General features: G+C 55.1%; 1 protein-coding gene across 2 annotated transcripts in view; it reads right to left on the reverse strand.

The window, feature by feature from the left end:
- HPCAL1 (hippocalcin like 1) overlaps positions 1-6,425 on the reverse strand; it is a 113,662-nt gene extending 107,237 nt beyond the window's left edge. Inside the window, exon 1 of one of the 2 annotated variants that reach the window (XM_057558431.1) lies at positions 6,116-6,425. The gene's annotated coding sequence lies outside the window, so the exon portion shown is untranslated. The remainder of the gene's footprint in view (positions 1-6,115) is intronic. The other variant, XM_057558430.1, reaches the window with a different exon arrangement.
- Between the last annotated feature and the right edge of the window lie 250 nt (positions 6,426-6,675).

Consider the following 6,675-nt stretch of genomic DNA (forward strand, 5'->3'; position numbering starts at 1 on the left):
ACATGTTCCTGCTGAAACAAGATAATGTAGCAGGGCCTCATAACACAATTACACACCCTGTACTTTAAATTCCAACACTTTGCTGGATACTCCGGGAGTTCACAAAAGAAACGTGAGGGAGGCAACTTCAGTTAGTCCAGCCAACATGCTCTGGGCATCCCAGGTGCCCGGCGCTGTGCTAGGTGACAGATGAGGGGCCAGTAAGACCTGAGGCTCTTTCAAAGAGCTCCCCAACCTACAGGGAGACAGCACTGGCTACTTTAGCAGCCTGAGAGAGAAGCCAATTCTAACTGGAAGACTCCAGGAAGGCCTCCCAGAGGGGACCCTTGAACCAAATCTATAAAAGGAACCAGAGGAAGAAAAGGCAAATCTAGACACAGAAAGCCGGTGGGTAGTTGCCCGGGGCCAGGGGTGGGAACAGGGAGTGACAGCTAATGGGCACGAGGGAGCCTTCCAGGGCCGAGGCAAACGCTCTAAAACTGGATTGTGGTGACAGTTGCACAACTCTGTAAGTTTACTGAAAAGTATCGAATAATAGTTTGTTTGTTTGGTTTTTTTTGGCCATGCCGTGCAGCATACGGGATCTTAGTTCCCCATCAGAGATAGAACCTTCACCCGCGGCAGTGAAACCTCAGAGTCCTAACCACTGGACCACCAGGGAAGTCCCATCTAATAATACACTTTTTTTTTTTGGGGGGGCTGCGTTGGGTCTTCGTTGCTGCGCGCGGGCTTCCTCTAGTTGCGGCGAGCTGGGGCTACTCTTTGCTGCAGTGCACAGGCTTCTCTTGTTGCGGAGCATGGGCTCTAGGCACACGGGCTTCAGTAATTGTGGCACACGGGCTCAGCAGTCGTGGCTCGCAGGCTCTAGAGCGCAGGTTCAGTAGCTGTGGCGCACGGGCTTAGTTGCTCTGCAGCATGTGGGATCTTCCCGGACCAGGGCTCGAACACGTGTCCCCCTGCATTGGCAGGCGGATTCTCAACCACTGCGCCATCAGGGAAGTCCTACTAATACACTTTAAATGGGTACACTCTGTGGTATATGAATTACACCTCAGTAAAGCTGTTAATTGAAAAAAAATTTTTTAAAGATCGAGTAGGAGTTTAGTGGATCAAGTCTGGCTGGGAGAGAAGAAGGACGCTGTGCCCACCTGCCTGGCCCCACCCTCACTGTCCCACCTCCAGCCGCTCCACTCCCCCACCTCCCTCCAGACACCTCCTCCCGAGGCTTTTCCCCAGGCCCGGGCCGGGGTGGGAGCTGCCGTCCCAGCACCTGTCAATTCCACCAGCTCACTAGATGTTCTCCCCACCCCCAGCCAAGACCAAGCTCTCAGGGGCAAGGATGAAGCCCGTGCCCAGCTTTCGGAGCCCAGCTTGAAGCAAGGCCACAGTAGGTGTTCAGAAGAAGTTAGTGAGGAAGAGAATGAACCGGGGGGTTGAGGGGGGTGGAAAGGGACAGGATGAAATGGAAGCCGAGCTCCAGGCTAAGGGATCAGGCTTTGCTGGGCGTTGGGAAGAAGAGGCATGGGGATGGGGAGGAGGGCTGGGCAGCAGAGGTCTGACCCATTAGATGGGTGGGGAAATGGGGGAAGGGAAGGGGGCGGTGGACTCTGGGCTCTGCTTTGACGTGTAGTAGCACGGAGCACACACACAGCACTGCGTCAGGGAGGTGGGAGAGCTCACTGTCAGTGCACAGACGTGACAGCAGGTGCCTGACCAAGGGGACACACAGCAAGGGAAGACTTTGGCTAGGGCAACAGGGTATTCAGGCAATCAGGGAAGACTTTCAAGAGGGGAACTGCATACCTCCAAAAGCTTTTTTCCTGTGTCCAAGACCATGGCTGCTTTATCCAAAGAGTCAGAATTTAACAATCCTGAGTATTTCTTAATCAAGGGTCAGAAACCCATCACTAGCTCCTCAAAGAAGACATCTCGTCTAACGAGGCAGGTGAGGCTGATGCCAGCACCCCTACTCCAGTCTTCTGGCTTCCTGCCAGCCTGGGTTGTACTAAGACTCTAAAAAGAGACAAATATCCAGAAAACACAGCTACTGGATTAGCAAGCAGGGGTCTAGGGATAGGGTGCACTGGGCTTATAAATGAAAATGTAACGGTAAAAGAAGGCATCTTTGCTGCCCTGATGCAGGCGGGGGAGGGAGCCTGAGGCCTCTCAGAAAGTGTCTTTAGTTAGTCACGTGTCATGAACGCAAAGATATGAAGCATTGCCTCTGAAATTCAATTCGACTTGAAATGACATGGCCGAGGCAAGGCTCTCTTAAAGGATTCACTGAGCTTTTCAGATGATTTTTTTCTTTTTAATTCTTTAGACTTGCACCTTGCTCAGTGCCTAAGAAATGTTCCACCTGTCAAACTGTATTGATTACCTGAAGTTACATTAAACCCACACCAGTAGATTCCAACGGGATTTTTTTTCTTTTTGGTGGAAAGTGATTTGAAAGAAAGAGTTTTTTCCATGGGGCAAGTGGCACTGAGAGGCCCTAAGCCCGCTCTGCTATCTCCATATACAATTACCCTCTGTCATCCCCTGATTAGAAACTCAACCCAAAGGGAAGAAGACAAGAGCCACATGAGATGCACAGATGTGCAGACTTGCGTGTGGGCATGAAAACATGAAAGGAACCCAACGAGACTGTGGGATAATGGTGAGTCCTAAAGTAGAGCATGATTAAGCCTCCAAGTGCCCTCCTTCCCCAAGCACAACGACATCAGGGGCTGACAAACTAGCAAAACACACATAATCCCCCATCAAGTCCAGGCTGGCAACTCATAAATTGGAAGCATTATCCTGCAAAAAACAAGCACTGTTTAGGGCTTGCTGGAATGCTAAATTCTAACACAAACCCAATCCCCAACCTAGATAAAATTTTGGCTGCCAAGAAGCTTGCTATCTGGTGCCAAATAAACTCTGGGGCCCCTTATTAGCACCCTGGATTAGCAGACCTTGGCACTCCACTACTTCCAAGTGGCAATGCAAGGTCTTAGAGTAAGTCTGGGGGAGGCCTGTGGGACTAAGCGCAACACAGACTACCCTGAGGGACGAACACTCACCATGCTGTTTTTTGTTTTGTTTTGTTTTTAAAGATTTTTTTTTTTTTTTTGATGTGGACCATTTTTAAAGGCTTCATTGAATTTGTTGCAATACTGCTTCTGTTTTCTGTTTTGGTTTTCTGGCCACGAGAAAACCGTGGGATCACCGCGGGATCTTAGCTCCCCGACCAGGGATCAAACCCACACCCCCTGCATTGGAAGGCGAGGTCTTAACCACTGGACCACCGGGGAAGTCCCTCACCATGGTGTTTTATGTGAATGGCGACCTTGGAATTGTGCACACAGAGCCCTGAAACGAGGGGGGTACCAGCCCCAGATGACAGCGCTACCTCTTTACCAGATGAAACGCCACAGCAGCTCCAACAGAAATGGGGCTTGGTGAGTGCAAGGCCCAGGCTGGGGAGTGTGGGCCAACGGGGGCCCGCTCCTTGCCCTTCTGTCGCTTGTATTTCTAATTCTGCACAGCCCTGTGGCCAGAAAGGGACATTAGGACAAATTCTGAAGGAATTCATCCAAGCTTTTTATTTCTCTAGAGCCTCTCTCTAGAAGGGCTCAGCGGAAATGAATGGGTCACGGGCTGGAGTTCGGGCACATCTTTGTTCGTCCGGGGTTTTGACTTATTCTTGTTTCTCCACAAGAAGATGACCTTCCGGGCATCCGATTCCCAAAGCCAGGTCTCCCAAATTATTATCGCACGTTGACATCTATTTTCCAACTTACAAAAATCGGAATGCAAATGGAGCAGGCAAGGCGAGGACACAGCACCACGTCCCACGGCAGACAGGAGGCAGAGCCCCTGGCCCTTGCCTCTGGCACATTATCCAATAAAACCTCAAGAGCTCGGTAATTACAGGCGCTTTCAAAAGTGAAACAGAAATAGATCTAGGGCCAAAACACTGGTTTCCTTAAGGCAAAGGGCTGGTTTTAACTAGGGGGGAAAAAAATTCCAGCTTTTGGTCTGTCTTCTGAGCAGAGAAAGTCAGACTGAATTTTTTAAAATATTATTATTGAATTGGATTATGGGGAAGAGAATAGGATTCAGATCAAGAGCCTTCTCTCCTCAAGGATATAAAACCATTTTACGAAACACGAAAAGCAGGTTCCATTCTAAGTGTGCTCCTGACACCAAATCAGGATAACAAATTAGCTTATTCGTTCCCCTGACCTGCAATCACTGTTGAGATCTCAGGGCTTCGGTCCTGGTGGAAGACAAACCAGAGGTTTCTGCTACTGTGTCATAAAAGCCTGAACAAGCTTCCTTGAGAACACCAACCGGGAGCATCTGATACTTAGAAAGGCACCTAGACCCAAACGCGGGCCCTGCCCACTCCATGCCAGTGCTTCATTTTAACAGCCTCATGTACCATGAGGTCAGCTGCTCCCTTGGCGAAGGGTTTTTTTTTTTTTTTTTTTCCTACCGGGAAGGGTCCTGAGAGGAAGAAACCAGAGATGTAGGAAAGGAATCACTGGCTGTGGCAGAAGGCGGCAGAGCAGCCCTGGCCAGCTCACCCTGCTGGGTCTGAGCAAGCGCTGTGGTGCTGCTGGCAGGACTCCGCCAGAGAGAGAATCGTGGTTAGAGCTGTGTGCACATTCACTGCAGTTCAATGAGTAGTAGGTTTGAAACTAAACAATTTAAAAATTAAGGCGTGGGACTAGGATGCAGACCCTCAGCCTCCTGCGTAAGGCTGATCAAAGGGAGAGGGGATTGCCGTTGACGGGGGTGGGGGGCGGTGGTATCCAGAGAGTGTTCAATGCCAGGGCCTAAGGCAGGACTCGCCGTCCCGGCAATCATGCTCCTCTAGGGGGAATCGATGTTGGCGGGGAGGAAAAGGGGGCAGCCTTCGGCGTGACCAGGCCTGGCCAGGGTGCCCTGGGAGCCCGAGATCCGTCTCTGCGGGGAGCGCCACTTCACACCGGGGCTCTCAGATTGCAGATGTGCACGCCCCGGGGCCTAGGCACTTGTTGAACAAAAGGGCTCCTGACTTCCGCAGCCTCTGCCTTCGGCCAGGAGAGGGACCCCCGCTCGGCCGCCGGAGCCTTCGCAGCTAGAGAAGGGCCGGCGCCCCGCGCTGCGCGCTACTGCACCTTCGAGGCGGCGCCGCCCGGCAGCTGCGGCGGGGAGGCGGCGCAGCAGGCAGCCTAAACTTTCTCGAATCTCGGAGCTTCATGGTTAAGTTAGGACGGCGAGTGAGGCACAAAACACGCGCGGGGTGGCGGGGGGGTGTAAGAGTCCCACCCACGATAAAGAAAACAAAAGGATTTTTTAAAAGAGAGACGCTAATCCAATTAACATTAACACCTACTATGTGCCAGGCACTGGGCCGAGAGCTATCTTTAGTGGTTCTCATTTTAACCGTCACGACAGACCCCGAGGGAGGAACTGTCCCCATTTGATAAGAAAACCGCGACCCGGGAAGGTGGCGTGTCGGGCCCAGGTCGCAGTGCGAGTCACGGCGATGCCAGGGCTCCTAACTCCGCAGCAGGGCTCTGTACGTCGCCCCTCTGCCTGGGGAAGAGGGAGCAGATGGCCGCCGCGAGGGCCCCCTCCCCAGGCGACTCACGTGGGCCGCGCGGACCTGTCCCCGGGCAGGGCTAGCCCGGGCTGCCCCCTAAGCCCGGGCTAGCCCCCTCGGATCCCAGCTATCCTCCGGGGCTCTGTACTCCGTCCGCACTGGGCCGGCCGGCCGGGACCCCGGGCTCCGCGCTCGAGGTGGACCGCCCACGCCCACCCTGCCACACGCGCCTCACGCACAGCCGCTCACACACGACACGCTCCCCGCCCCGGTCCCCACCAGCAACTGCGCCCCGACACACAATTCCACAAACGCAGCCCCAAATGTGCACATCGAACTGCACACACGGATCCCCACGAGGACACGCCATTCCAGGGACACACCACCGTACTCAGTCACCCACAACTCCACCGCGCAGAGAAACACAATCACCCCGCAACACACACACGCACACACACACGCAGAGAGCCCGATCGCAGCGCACGCCGGTGCACACGCCCGTACTCCCCGCAACCCCGCAGCCCGTCCCTTTCCTACCTGCTCCGTCGCAGGACGCTATCCGCCGGCTCCCCGAGCCCAAGTTCCGAGCCACCGGCGCTGGGGCGGGCGCGGGGCGCTGTGAGGGGCGAGCGCGCCGAGGCCGGAAAGGGTGCCTAGGAGCGCGGGCCTCCGTGAGCCCGCAGCCGCCGCGCCGGCCCTGCGCTCATCTCCTCCCAGAAAGACAAAAGGAAGCCGGCAGTGAGGGAGAGAGCGAAGTGGAGGTGCCCGCCAGTCCGCCGATCCGCCAGTCCGCCGTCTGCAGTCGCCGCGGCCCGCCTGCCAGACCCGGGAAGGAAGGGACGCGAAGGCGGGGCCCGGAGGCGGGGCACGCGGCCGGGGCGGGAGCTCAAGTTTCCTGCGGACCCGCCCCCGCCTCGACCACGCCCCAATTTAGCCCCACCCATCAACCCACTCAGGTCACGCCCCCGGCCCTAACCACGCCCCCAGATGGCCTTGCAGCGCCCGGCCGCCGCTCTTCCAACGCCGGCCCCTTGCCCCTCTCTAGCGCACTCTGCCCGGCTGAGGCCTTGTCCCGGTCTCAGCCCCGCCTGGATCTC

Source organism: Balaenoptera acutorostrata, chromosome 12 (genome assembly GCF_949987535.1).
Source record: "Balaenoptera acutorostrata chromosome 12, mBalAcu1.1, whole genome shotgun sequence".
In the NCBI taxonomy this organism is placed as follows: Eukaryota; Metazoa; Chordata; class Mammalia; order Artiodactyla; family Balaenopteridae; genus Balaenoptera; species Balaenoptera acutorostrata.